The sequence below is a fragment of the Pieris brassicae genome, chromosome 3, assembly GCF_905147105.1.
Source record: "Pieris brassicae chromosome 3, ilPieBrab1.1, whole genome shotgun sequence".
NCBI lineage: Eukaryota > Metazoa > Arthropoda > Insecta > Lepidoptera > Pieridae > Pieris > Pieris brassicae.
Window position 1 is genome coordinate 11,273,331 of NC_059667.1, and position 15,705 is coordinate 11,289,035.

Genomic DNA, 15,705 nt, shown 5'->3' on the forward strand with positions numbered 1-15,705 from the left:
AAAAATATTAATATGTACGTTAAGGTTACAAAAGAGTACAATTATGAATTAATATATATTCTATTATAACAGTAGTTAGACTGCCACCTTTTATTATAGAACAGTGGCAAACGGGTAAGAGGCTCACCTGTTGTTAAATGTTTTCACAATACCTGGCTCGCGAGTGTATTGCCGAATTTTTAAAAACGGGCAGCTGGTTTACATAGATGACGCACCACCGTAAGAAGCGCTCAGTCGTGGAAAGACGGACGAGTGTACTTCGTATTCGTGAGTATGTATTATCATATATTATCTCTTGTACATTGCCACGTAATATTCGTGCAAAAAAAAATACAAATTGATAACGAGAAAGAGAGCTTTGGTAGGTTCCCAAACTCTTAAATCTAAGTTCATCTAATAAGTTTTCTAGACATAGCTCGTCCTTTACATACGTTACCTTAGTAGCTGCTAATATTTTATGAGAAAGTGATCGAAGGATTTTTTATAATCATTTTACAAGCTTGTCGGTAATATTCAAAGTTAAATAAATACTTTGGTTTTATCAGTAGATAAATTTTAAAAGACATCAAAAATAATTCAATGGAAAAGATTATAAATTAATAAACATAGTTTTTCTAGTTGATAAAGATTTTTTATTACTTAATGGTATGCACATTTTATGTATCCGGTATCTATATTATGGAGGTATATTTTTTATAACTTCGGATAATTTAAATTCATAAAGACAACACTTTTATTATAAATATGAACGGTGAACTTCGTATCACCTATATTAGTCTCAGAATTTAATACAAAATGTTTTTAATCTAGCTAGTTATAAAAAAATCCGTATGCATCCGTATCATCATCATCTATAAATATATGACAACTAAGTGCCATTTTTTATTTCTAAAAAGACATAATATTTCTCCCAGTTAAGCACAGCTTTATTAGAAAATTCAATAGTAATTTTAAGTATTATTTTTTTTAAACCCCCACTGTACTTCCACAAAAATATTTCAATATTCCAGGCATTTTCGAGTTTTAGCGTGACAAACAAACAGCAATTCATTTTTATAAATGTGTATTGATATAGATTATAGTAGTAGATAGTAAACATTTTCTTCTTTCTCATTGATGAATTTTCTTTTACTGTTATAATAATAAGTGTGTCTTACTAATAAGCGAAATCCTAGCACACATTTTAGACTCTGATTTTAGTGAATAGCTTCTTTGGCAATTTTGTTTAATAGACTGCATCTTGCAGATCGTTCTGTGTCTAAACGCTCGATTTTTGGGCCCAGCAAATGCCTGATTATTCACGATGTTTGCCTTCACCGGTGTAAACAAACTATTAGAAACTAAACATACAAACAGAAAGAAAAACGACGAGTGCCATGGCCCATGCTTTGAACGCACACCGCGTTTAAAGTTAAACACTTTATAGTCAACGCCTAAGTCAATACTATGATCTCTTGTGGTGCGAACACAATTTGACAGACACATCATCAATCAGAACCTTAGGTTAAAACAGAGTAACACAATTAAGTTATTGGAAGTGAGGAAAACATATACGCATAGTCTATAATAGTTCCGTACGAAATAGGTCGCTAGTATAAAGGGAATTAAAAAAATCTGTCACGACGTTCGATCTATTTATTGGCTTACGTGGAAGATATTATTATAATACATGTATGTGCGGAGACACAGTTGCATGATATATTCCTCATAGGAACACATTAACAATTCAAAATTCAAGTTTTATAATCTGCGCAGTTACTTCAAATATCTCGTGTGTTGTGGCACTTAGTGGAATAACTAATAGGGAAGGAAATTACCGACAATTTAAAGCGGCCAGGTTACAACACGGTATACGCTGAATATAAAAAAAACCTCAAAAACATTATCATACTTTTGTATGCTTCCTTATTACTAATAATCTATGTCATATATGTGTAATCAGTTGAATAGTTTATAAGCCACACTAGAGGTTATAAATAATATGCTACAAAGCACGCGTAACGCCCGGACAGTTGGTAATTTAATTAAAACTTAGATAACTTACTTACTTCACATATAATTAGTTGGATCTACTACTCCCATGTTGTGCGTCGGAACCACAACCTTGGAACAATGTATTCTTTTATGTGTGCAATTAACATTTGCGGTGCGGTGAAGTTAAATATCATGAAATAAACCTAAAAATCAAAGCGTTGTGTCAGGCTGAGAAGGCAATAAGGAGTTAAATCCCCTTGATTTTCATGGTTTTATTATGGGACATCCATCTTGGTTTCAATATAAAATTTTCTATGGAAACAAGTACTAGTTAATAGGGTTATATAAAACCTACGACTCGTAGGAATTACCATTTTGGATTTATAAACACTTTTTAAAAATTATTATTTCACATAATAATGATCAATGGAAATATAAATGCGTAATTGCAGTATACAAATCTGTTATTTGGCTATAAGCGTTGGTTAGGTTCGCAACAAAATAACGTTATCATACAAAACTCAACTCTATTACACGGTAATATAAAAGTGATTAGAGTGAATATTTTAAGTTGTTCGCCGATATTGCTTTTATTTGCAATCAATTAAATAAATTGAAATTTAATGGAGTTGGACGCGACTGAATTAGTACTTGCGTATTTTTATTTATAAACTACAATTTGAGAATGTTTTTTTGAATTAATGTAGAACCACACTCATTAATGTCCTCTAAACCGAAATAAAAAAAACACTGCCGTGAGCAAAAATAATTGTAACCCTCCTTGTAGACATTTTATGACCAAAACTGTAAAAAATAGCTGGCGCCAAAATTATTTACGACAATTGTGCAATGTATTAATTAAGGTAAAGTTATTCAGATACCTCGATGTTTACCGCTCGTAAATAAGTTTTAATTTTGAAGTAATAAAGTCCTATTTTATTTTTAATGGTTGTATGGCCTTTTATGACCGACGTGCAAAGCTAATGTCCCTACCTAACTACCTTATTTATAAATAATATATCTTTTTTATGGAGCTTGATCCTGGTATAGATACAAAATGTAATTTAAAGTGAAATTAGGTTGATTAACTCACTTCCGTAGTCTGTACCTATTGTAATATGAAACACAACTTGGATTCTATTATATAAATTGTTAGCTCCTGTGGCTCATAGCGCTGTTTTCGTCCAAACCCTTATTTTTTAAGCTGATTAGAGAGAAAATAATAATAATAATAAATCCCTAATGCACTGAGATATGGCGATTAAAGAGTGGTGTGGAGGCAAAAAGTCGACCTATCGGATACGTATTTTCAGGACAGGCTTCCTTTAGTAATGAAGACTACGTAGAAAAAGGAGAGAGAAAAGCCTTTGCTGGAATTAAAATAAAGTAAATTCGTAATATGAATCATGACCGAGAAAACATAAATACTTAGAAAAACTATTAAATCACTTTCATGAACTAATTGGATCACAATGTATGCAAACCAAGCGTATTGTGGAATAAAAATAATACTTATTATGTGTAAGTGCTGCACTAGGGTGACAATTCTATGAGGAAAATATAATCGTTTAAAGCATATTTGGTACTGGTTCAAAACGTACCTTCAGTAGTTCTACTAAGTGTTTCATATTTGTAAATATATTTATTTATTTTTTAATAAAAATCTAGTTTTGCCTTGGCTTCGCGATATTTTTTTCAAGCACAAAAGGAACATGGATTTGTTTTTAAAAATATCACTTAATGAGACGAAATCTCTCTGACTCTCTGCTCTTAGTCTTTTACAGAGTAATAAGTCTTAGTATTTGGTTTCTTAGGTAGTAATATAAAAAATAAATAAATAGAAAATTAAAACAAATTTACAAAGTTTGGTCCCTGTGGCAGCGTACTCGCTGTATTGCGATACGTATTCATTGAGCAAGGAAATAACCAATTCTGGGGTAACCGGCACTAGCCAGGCTAGGCGCCAACTCAAATCTTTAATTAGTGCACGTGTACTTGAACCCCACGGGGAGGCCCCAAAAGGGATTTTTCTCCAATGGGAACACAAGGAATAAAATCAAAGTAGGAGGAAATACTATTATTTGCGCCGTTTATTATTTTCCACCTGCTCTGCGATCACGCCTGCTTTTGTGCTGGTCCGATGGAGGTAATAGTAATAAATGGGTTGTATGAGTTTAGCTCTAATGGTGGCCATGGTTAGTAATAAAAATATAATAATAATGTATGTAATAGACTAATGAAAATGCTATTTTAAAAATGACTGAATAATAAATGGTAACCCTACAATAGTTTAAGAATATCCGAAACTGTTTACCTACGTAGGGCAAATGAAATTGCAACGTGTTGCAAAGTGCATACTTTGCTGAAATCACTTCATTCGTTTGTTTAGCAAATTATGGAAAATATTTGTATGAAATCGAAATAGTTACAAAAATAATAATGAAATTGTGATAAAGCGCTTTTAATCTTGTCAAGTGTATGTAATATTTAAAAGCCTGAAGCTTACGTTGTTGTTGTTGTAAGAAGGCAATTGTCAAAATGTCAGAACAGCCACAGAAAATAGTTACCTAATTTTAGTTGATTATTGAAGTCATATTTTTAAAACAGACTAATGGATCCATTTGAAAACAACATTCCTAGGTCATGCCTAATCAAAATAGTATATTTAAAAAATAATTGAAACCTAAATATTGTTGAAACCTATTGACAAAATACTATATGCAAAAAATCCTCTATCGCGAACACTCCGAAAACTATTGATGTACTACAGTATTGTAGCAGACATCACAAAAAGTGTCATAATACTATATGTCTAAGTACAACATATTTAATAATACCAAACCGTGCCTAGCCGGGACTGAACGCTAGGTATTCTAGAAACAGCGATTTCATTTTGTCTTGGCTACTTAATGTGCAGTGAATTTTGAGTAAGGCTATTAACTATGCAGCATTAGTGCAGTGCACATTCATTTCAAGTTTAACATGATTGATTACATTCATTATTTAGCTTCTAGACGTCAAATGACCTCGCCATAGTTGGATAAATTATCAGTGGTGAAATATATATTTATCACCAATTTCATTTATAAAATAAATATATATTTACGTGATTTAGCGTTGCATATTCCACGAACGATTTTGTTCGTTCTAGGCTCTAAGTTTTCGCTTCCACTGCAGGCCTAAGCACCGCAATCCAATACGTGTCTCACACGATTTTATCTTGAGCTAAGAAAAATATAGTCTAACAAATAGTTGACCAATATAGTTTATAGTCGAGTTGGGTATTGCTTGATAAATAGGATCACTGTGGGACGCACGAGTGTTCTTGTAATAAGGAAATTTGCCCACTGCCAGTTAATCTGTGGAGATGTAGGCCACTCCAACTCATAGTGGTTAGTTGATAATATATGAACAAGCCGGTGAGAGCGATACTTTCTACTGATTCTATTTGACCCTTCGTGTTTACTCGGCGATCTATTCACACTACGAAACCTTTAAATAAAACGAGAGACATAGAAAAGCGGTAAGTAATATTAAAAATCGCTAATATTTTAATAAGCCAAATCATTTCTTACACTCATTTAAAATTTTGTTTTTTGCAGCAGAAGGAAAACGGGCAAGAGGCTAACCGTATGTTAAGTGATTCCGTCGCCCATGGACACTTGAATTGCAAGGAGACTCGCAAGTGCGTTGCCGGCCTTTTAATAATTGGTACGCTCTTTTTCTTAAAGGACCCTAAGTCAGCTCGTGAATACTTCTGCGGACACAACACAACAGCTGTTTCTTACTTAGGTATACTTTTGTATCTTTCTGTCAAATTGCGTTTACGTTGTGATGAAATGAGACACGTGAAAACTTAAGTAAAAATCTGCAATTAGACTATTTTATCTTTATTAATAAGAGGGTAAAATCTATTTTGCATCACTTAACATTATTGTTACTTTTATTATGGCTTGAGTAAAGATTCACTTATCAATTGATCAATCAATTATCTGTTAGTAGTTATTTTCCAATATTTTTTCTTATCGATTTTTTATCAAGTTACTTGACCGAGGGTTTCATCGTATTTGTTATTAGTTTACTGGTATATATTAAGGAGACAATAAACAATTTAATTTACAAGTATTAAAACGTCAAATTGTTCGCCCGATAAACAATAAAAATAATCTGCTGTTAAGGGATAACACATAAAACTTATATTTTAACGTATACATCTACGAGGGACATTATCATCCAGACAGTTAATTCCTAGCCAATATAGTTGAAATCTAAAAATATATTAAAGAATGCCAATCTCAATAATGGGCATTATTGTCCCAAGGATCATCACCGCTACGGATATTGTCAGAATTGCGTCAAACTTACATATAAAACTGACGGGATCGGTATCGCTGTCCTTATTGAAAGTTACGGAGCAAGAGCCCAGTGCTAATCATTACAACCTTTGGCCTAGCGCTAAATAAAGAAACGGACACAAATATATTACAAATTATATATTAACCTTTAATTAATTATAGCGATAAAGGTTATGCTTATAAACGTTCACTCCGGCGGGTCCATCGGACAATTGACCCAATGGACGCCAAATGACAAACAACATTTGTGTCAATGGATGCAAGTAATTTGTGTTCGTTTGAACAGAAATTTGACACCATATCAAAAGGATTGATTTAGAATAAGGAATATTGTGTTTAGTATGAAATAGGAACATATTATATTTCGCGATTATTTAATAAAATCTATTGATAAATAATAATTATATCACTTGACCTGGTGCTTTCCTCGCTCAACGAATAAGTGATGATAATCCACCATTAAAGGTAGACTGCCGCAGGACCAAACTTTTTAAATTCTATTATTATTACTATGTAGGTTAAGAAAATTATTCTTCGTTACATTAAATTTACACTTTATAACTGACTATAGAAATGATAAGTTGTAAACTGTAATGTAAAAGTGCTTAAAAAATAACTTTTTTTTATTATATCACTGAATATAAAATCAATTTATATAAAAACATTGAAACGTGGGTTTGTTGGTGATGGAACATGATGATGATACTGAACAAGTAATGCCTAAGTGCTATCTTGTTATTTATATAGAAAACAGTAATTAATTACATGTTAAGCTAATTATTTTGAAGTATTAAATTTAGTTACTGTAATTAATATACAATGATTATTATGTGTAACTACATTTTTAATCAATACACAAAAACATACAAAATCCATTTATTAGAACAGTAATGATAATAAATTTTATATCCGTGATTGATTGATAATTATAATTCTATATCGGCAAAATCAAAGTAAAAATATCATGAAAGTATGTTTAAAACTAAACGTTTATTAGTACCTAATCATAACAATAAAATATACAGTATTTACAGTTTTTTTAACCTAGTAAATATTTTTTATTTTTATGATAAATTAAATTTTATCCCTAAATTTTATGCAATGGTTTTTTATGTCAAAGACAGCTGAACCAACTCGAATATGTTATTTTTATTTATTCCTTGAATTCTGAGGAGGATAAAATTAGTTTTATTTAGTATTAAGGTTTTTATTCCGGAAACGCAAACAGTCTCTATGGAATAGAATAGCAAAATATTTCATATGTTGGTATGTAGCTTCTGAAAACATAGTCTAAGTTAATACATTATAATAAGGCCAAACGAAGTTCCTGGGCAGCTAATATTAAATAAATTATATTATATTACATAATATCTAAATGAATACTGATTTGTAGTTTGCTAAAAATTAAAGACTAAAATGCTTCGAAATCTAAATAATACAGTGGAATCTCGATAACTCGAATGTCAAGGGAACAGCACAAAACGAGTTAACGAGTTTTCAAACTTTAAATTTAATTTAAATGCTGAAATTTCGACTTACACAGACGCGATTTCTATGTGATGATTGAATACAAAAATGATTTGTTGAGTCGAATTTGAATAACAATTCAACCTAAGTTTTGTAGATATAGTTTTTTTATGAATGTATTCATTCATTGCACGTGTAATAGATAAATACAATATATTAGAAGCCCCGTGCTGAACTGAATGTTCAGGATTTTATTGCTATTATTTCGGGGAATTCCAAGTAAGATGACATTATATTTTACTAACTACGACTTACAGTCTCCTTTTTGAAATTTGAGTTATAAAGTATAAATATGTATTATCAATACTTCGTAGGGTAATAACATTTTGTTCGAATTACAAAGTCTAAATAATTCGACGCTGAATTAACCAAAAACTTACTTGACTTATCGAAGATTTCTTAAATATAAGGACATCTGACACTTTTGTTATTGGACATTATCGGAAATGAGAATGTTATATTACAATGTATGAATGTGGTAAAAACGAAAGGGCTCATTTTGGCTTCATCTGTGCGATGAGGGCTTCTGTTTAAGCTTCTCATTACTAACTAAAATATATGTAACTTAGATAATGTTTAAAGGTTACATCACTCGTGGTACATAACAATATATATTAAAACTTTGTTTTTCTTTAATTACATATGTCGTAGGAGCGCTATAGTTGCAAACATAGAAAGAACAATGCAGTGATGCACAGGGACTAGAACGCACGAACCCCTAAATACGCGGTATTTAGGGGTTCAGTGGAAGAGAATGGCAATTTTTTTCGACTTACTGAGGATTTCGACTTAATGAGGTTCGAGTTATCGAGATTCCACTGTAATCATATTTTTACACATAACCCAGGTTCAAAGGCTACAGAGAGCCATTGTTTTGACATTTCAGTATTTCCAAATACAAACAAACAATACACAATATAATATTAATGTATTGATTGCGTCACATTCGCCGGGCGATGGATCGTCTTATTACATTGCGAAGTAACCATGAGAAACTCGTGATTACATTATAAAAGTGGCGATGGAATGAAAAAGTAAAAAAATAAAACTTCCTCCTGCGCGCCACCACTCCGACCATGATTCCTGAAGATTAATTTAAGGAAAGGACGTACAATTTGTAAAATCCAGCCATCAGTTCCCGTTTGCCTCCTATTACATAAAAAATCGTGTCGATGAATTCGAATGGGAGGTGTGTGACTTCCTAGTGTGGTTTCTTTACAGACATATATAAATAATCCGATCCTAAATTTAACATAAACTTGGGATATTCCTGTAAGAAGACATATTATTTTCTATACTTGAAGTAAAGCTTTCAATTTTCATATTTCACAGATTGACCTTGATATCACGACCAAATTTGCGTGATTGGCCGAGGTCATCGCTCTCGGTTGCCATTATTAAAAGAAATTGCCGTCATTGAGATGTATCATACTAATAATGGACAACGGTTGCGATACTGTAACCTCTCACGCAAAAAGGGGTTTTATAAGTTTGATGTCTCTTATCTAGTGTTCGTTATTTTTAATGACTAAAATAGCCAAACTGATATAAAAATAATATGATTACCTGTTGTGCTGCTGCTGCTGTATCCATTTTTATAAAGCACTAATCCGAGACAAGTGGTCAGAACAAACGGCAACAGTCTAAGCAAAGACAGGAAATATCTTGATATTTATTATATGTAAAACGCAATACTAATGATACCAGAGCAATACTTTATCGTTGACATTGCAAAATTAAAAAAGACGACCCAATATTTATCTAAAAATATCCGTACAAGGAGATAACCGACACGTGTTATCAGTAAGGTGAACTGGGTCATCTAGTAGTGCTATACACATCACTATTCGGTAGCAGGCTTTTGAATTTTTGAAATACAAATCTTAATTTAGTATTTAAGCATGATACAATTATAATTGAATAGATCATAACTAACGTGCAATGTTGGAGTTTAAGTGTCTCTTAACAATCTGTACATCACTGGATTGTTCTATCTATGTTTGCAACTATTGCGCTCCTACGACATTTGTATCATATATCAATGGCGCTAAAACCTTTTTAGGTCTGGGCGTCAGATTCTGTATCAGTTTCATGATCATTTGTTAATCGAATAGGCAAGTCGGTGACGCCTGAAGCCACTAGGCCAACTCTGCTCTCACTCTACGACATATGTAATTAAAGAAAAACGATCAAAATTTTAATATATAAGTTTTTAATGTTTATATTATTATGTGATGTAACCTTTAAACATTATCTAAGTTACATATATTTTAGTTAGTAATGAGAAGCTTAAACAGAAGCCCTCATCGCACAGATGAAGCCAAAACGAGCCCTTTCGTTTTTACCACATTCATACATTGTAATATAACATTCTCGTTTCCGATAATGTCCAATAACAAAAGTGTCAGATGTCCTTAGATTTAAGAACTCTTCGATAAGTCAAGTAAGTTTTTGGTTAATTCAGCGTCGTAACACCACTTTATCTTTGCTATACGCCCATGTTTTAAAGCCAGTTGACCCACCTTTAAGCAAAGTGTTTCATTCAACATAGAGTCCAGCCATAAGTTCTGTTACGAAAGAAAATATTTTTTTTTAGAATGAAGTAATGTAATATTATTAAAATTTATATCTAAGTACATATTTATTAAAGTAACAACAAAATATCAAAAAACATATTCTATTGGAAATGGCCGCCTTTGGCTTTTATACAGGCTTTTAATCTGTTTGTCCAATTGTTTGTGAATATATGGATTTATGCATTTTTTGATTTTTTTAAGAGACTCAATATCGCCATGTCGTTTAGAGCAGACCTTCTAAAACTGACCATAATTTAAAGTCTAAGGGTTTAAGTCTGGGCTAGATGAGGGCCAGTCCTTCAGCTCTTATACTTTTAAAAAGTGTGCACTGTACACTTTGGCTGAAATTTTCACTCCCTTTTCAAATGTAGTTTCGAGACTCCTTGATAAGACACGCCCCACCAAATTTTATGCCTCCTAATGGGGTTTCAACGAAATATAGCTTTAACAGCATTAACAGCCTTTGTAGATCTAACATCACGCGGTCGCCCCGATCTTTTCTGGTATTCGATACACGAAGTGTTGTTGTATCTGTTGAACGTACGATATACGAACACACGGATGATGCTGGAATATGACGGACGGCTCCATTCCCACTTTGAGCAAGGCGATCACTGCAATCTTATTTTCTTTAACACCCCATTCCATATTGTAATTTCATAATGAACACCAAAAATGTGAATGTGAAATAGTGGAAAATCGAAAGAAGTTTTTTAATAATATACGTGTTCCAAATACAAAATACATAATTAAGAAAGTTGAAAAAAAGAAAAGTTTTTATGTAACAGTATTTATGGCCAGACGACTATATTTGAACATCTACAACAACCGCCACCGATCTTAACTGGCGCAGTCGGTACGATCCCGCCGATATATTATCACTAAAGTCTTCTTCAAATTAGTGACCGTGGAATAATATCGTAATATTGGTGACTAAAATCGAAGAAATCGATATAAGAATAGTTAGCAGTAGGAGTTAGGTGACGAACGGAGCTTTGTTTTCACATTTCACAGTGAAAGTGGGTGCAACTCGCTTACGATAATGGGGCAGTGTAATGAATTCCTAAAATCTAGTCATATCTTTAGAGTAAGCATGCAATCTGTTACTTCCAAAGCCTGTGCTATATCTGATATATGCGTATTCTTAATAACTCTAAGAAATTACGTAAAAAATAATATTATGTACCTATGTGTGTGATATATTCTAATGTACCTGTGTGTAGTGTCATATGTATCGTGTATTGCCAGTATTGTCGTGCAACTAAATACTAGTTTTTCTTAAATTTATCTGCAACAACCGCCGCCGAACTTAACTGACGAAACAAGTTTTTAAATAGGTAACATAAAAATATAAATAACAAATATTATTAGTTTGGCTACATTTCGGCTAATGCACAAGGTTCAATAACGATTAATAAATACTACAAGCCGTTATGGGTCTTGGCCTTAGCTTGAAGCCGATGCCATTTCTGCATCGGCTTCATTTATAAGCACTTGCTTACCGATTAGCCGGATCCTTTGACGTCGATAGTTTTTCTTATAATGATAATAAATTAAAAGACATTATTACACAACATGCCCCAACCTTTTTAGGTGTGGGCCTCAGATTTTTTTATCTGTTTCTCGATCATCATTTATCAATTTAATAGGCAAGTAGGTGAGTAACCTTCTGTGCCTGACACATTCCGTTGACTTTTTTTTACGTCTAAGGCAAGCCGGTTTTACAGATGTTCACCGTTCAAACGAATGGTCAATACGCACGTGGACAGAAAGTCCATTGGTGCACAGCCGCTGATCGAATCTACGATCTCGAGGATGAGAGTCACACGCTGAAGCCACTAGGCCAAGACTGATCTGCGCATGATTTACCAACTAAGTAGTTTATCATAAAGAATATTCTATAAAATAAAAATCACAGCGCGATAATTCATAATACATGAAATCTAAATATTTAGTCATTGATTACAATGCAGCATTGCGTTGCTGTTTAAGCATAAATTAACACGACGGTGACAAATTACAATCGCCTATATGCCGTCATCTTTTTTAGTAATCAGAGTTAATAAATAACTTTTAGCTGTGGCCTTACAATAAGGTAATGACTTAAACGTGTCGTTGGTATCGTCAATTATAAGGGACCAAAATACACGTGAAGGTCACTATTCAGAGATCGGATTGACATATCCTCACGACAGTTCGCGTGTCCGTCTTCTAGACATAAAGTGGGTGCTTCCTTTGTTCTAGCGTTTTAAGTACCGTCACTCGGCTTGTAATAATTCATTTTCGTTATTGACTTTACAATGTATATAAATTGTTGCCATGTTTAAGCCTACAAAATTTGCTAAATACACTCTTTAGTATTAAGACTAGGCTGTGTTATCATAACATTAAAACAGATGCTATTGAAAAATATTTGTAGTTTGTTTCGCCTCCAAGTATTGCCATTTAATGTCAGTGTCTTGCTATCCTTAACTATTTGGAACTAACTTTCTGAATTATATTTCCCCCTTCATACATCCCTGAGGTCGTAAGTTCGATCCCCGAATTCACAATTCAATTCACTCGAATGAAGGAAACCGGCTTGCATTAGACCCATAAAGTCGACGGCATGTGTCAGGCACAGGAGGCTGATCATCTACTTGCCTATTACATTGATGATAAAACAGATAAGGAAATCGGAGGCCCCGTCCTATAAAGGTTGAAGCGCTACTGATTTATTTTATTTTTATACTTATATATTAAAATAATAAATACATTAAGATTATTTATGACGTTAAAAATATTATTTTATACAACATTGTTAACTTTCGCCGAGTGATTTGCAAACAATACAAAAGCCAAAATACATCTCATTAGCTCGTTCAAGACATTCTTTCTGTCAGTTTTTAACAATAGTTATATTGTGGAAATGCGGAATTGTGTCTGGCGACAGGTGATTTTTATTTTCACGTTTGTCTTCTTGGGAATCCAAGAGTTTAGTATACATTCCATTCCTTTATACGATTTTTATATTTTTCAATAATTGCTTCTTACTATTAAACAAGCACAATTTCGTGTATTTTGGCAACATTTTGCGATAATAACCCATAAAACGTCTCTTGGAATCTCACATTTTAATGAAAATTTGTCACAAATTAGTTTTTTGAGATTATTGCGTTCATATGCCGGGGTTTACAACTACATATGTAAGGATTATTTATTTATTATCACTTCGTCACACTACAATATAAAAAAAATAGAACATAATTAAATCAAAAGGAGGGCTGGCGGCCTTATCGCTTTCGAGTGATCTCTTCCAGGCAACCACTGTGAGTAAAGAAGAAAAAAAAATAGGTTAAAATGTGGATTATGTTCATTGTTAGGACTCGATCTGACAAAATAATTCATTTTGTCATAAAATGTGATTTTTAGATGAAACCTAAGCCACAATACAAAGTAATTGAAATGAGTATAAATTAAATAAATTTATTATAAATAATTTAATTCTCTATTAATAAATACTAACTCTTTTTTGACTTGTAGTTTAAATGTTTACTTTTGTTTTAATAGTCCGTTATTATTATTTGTTTTCGATGGTCTTGTCCAGAAGTTACGGGGATGACACCGTTTATGGACTATCCAGTTTCTAATAAGAAAAACCTTCAAATAGAGACGTAAAGTCTAACGTTGCAACCAGATTTCCCTGAAAAACGTAGGCCGATGTTTGGAAAGATTGTTTACGCAAATTGCAAATCGGTACCTAATATACGCCGACCCACTTACCAACGTTTATGTTATAGATCACGAACAAGCATGATAAGTTAGTGAATGTTTATATTTTTTATGGATTTAGTGATTGATACATTCAGTCCGAATTTCGTATTCACCCTCGACGTCCGATGGCGTAAGGAAAATAGTCCTAGATGCCTATTCACATGGTATAAATTTAGTTTAAACTTTAAAGCACTCAGACCGCGGCATAAAAGTACCACGTAATAATAACTTCGTCGTAGGCCATAATATCAATGTTTAATCGCTTGTCAAACTCCCATAAGACGTGAGATGTAATCATGAGCTTACTGCCGATACCCTGCGGCGGCATTTGTTACAACGCTAACGGTCTTTTGACAACTCATCAGTTTCTGTTGAGTGTTTAATAAATTTCCCGTGTATAATAGAAAATGTTTCTTACAATATCACACACATGACCGAGCATCTTTGTGTGCGATAAGAATTAATTTAAATCAATTTTATTGCGCTCTTTAACCCCTAATGGATATGTTTTTCATTATTTAATAACTGTGTAAGTTTTTTATATTGTGGATTTTATTTGTTTGTATTTCATTCAGTTCCCATGATTTCCAAAATACACAGGTGAAAATAAATATAAACAATGTATCTTGCTTACCCCCTAATTGACCATATCTATCTTTATATATCAAATCTAAAACAGTTTTGTCTCTTACCCATAGAGCTTTATATTTTATAAACTAAAGTTAGGCCTTGAAAATATCTATGCTGGCTGTCTTTTTCCTTATCTAAAAGATAAAGAAGGATAGGTATATTTGAATGCTAAAGTAAATTTGCTAAGAGGCGTTTATTAATTTATTCCGCTTATACAGATCTACCTACTTTGTTCTTGCAAATAGGTTATGAATGGAGATAGATGTGGCCATGTATTGTTTTTTTAAATAGATTGTCTTTACTTTAATACATACAACTCCAGTGTCCATTAACACTACTTACAGTCTCTATTAAGGGGAAGAAACTATGTTCGTGTGTATTAATTTTATTCTCAGTTACCATTGTTAAATTCCGCTTAAACAGATTTACTTACTAAGTTTTTAAAAATAGCTTACGTTATAGAATTAGAACGGAGAAATATATGGACAAATTAATTTAGGAAGATTAGACTTCGACGACACAAGGCAGGTTTTTTAATTGTTTGCCTAGTAGAATGCTGAGCAATTGAAATATTTTAAAATCTATACTTAAAATTTAGATACGAAAATAACCCTTGCATATGTTATACTCACGATTTAAAATATAAAGAAATGTATATCTTCGTCCAATATTTATATATAAAACTATATATTGTAATGGTATTGTAAATATTTACAATACCTCACATGGAACAGGAAACTCTATTCCATGAACATTTCTGACGCAAAATTGTTTGCAGAAATATTTGTTTTCAATTTCATGTTATTTGTTAAACTTACAAAAGTATTGTTCGGTACTAGTTAAAATGAGTATGAAATTTTTAAATAACTTTTAATTAACCTACCCGACGT

The 15,705-nt window shown here is 32.4% G+C and overlaps 1 protein-coding gene across 1 annotated transcript in view; it reads left to right on the forward strand.

Moving 5' to 3' along the window:
* The window catches only part of LOC123707192 (chondroitin sulfate synthase 1), a 29,896-nt gene that overhangs the window by 8,226 nt on the left and 5,965 nt on the right, over nucleotides 1–15,705 (forward strand). The window lies entirely within an intron of this gene.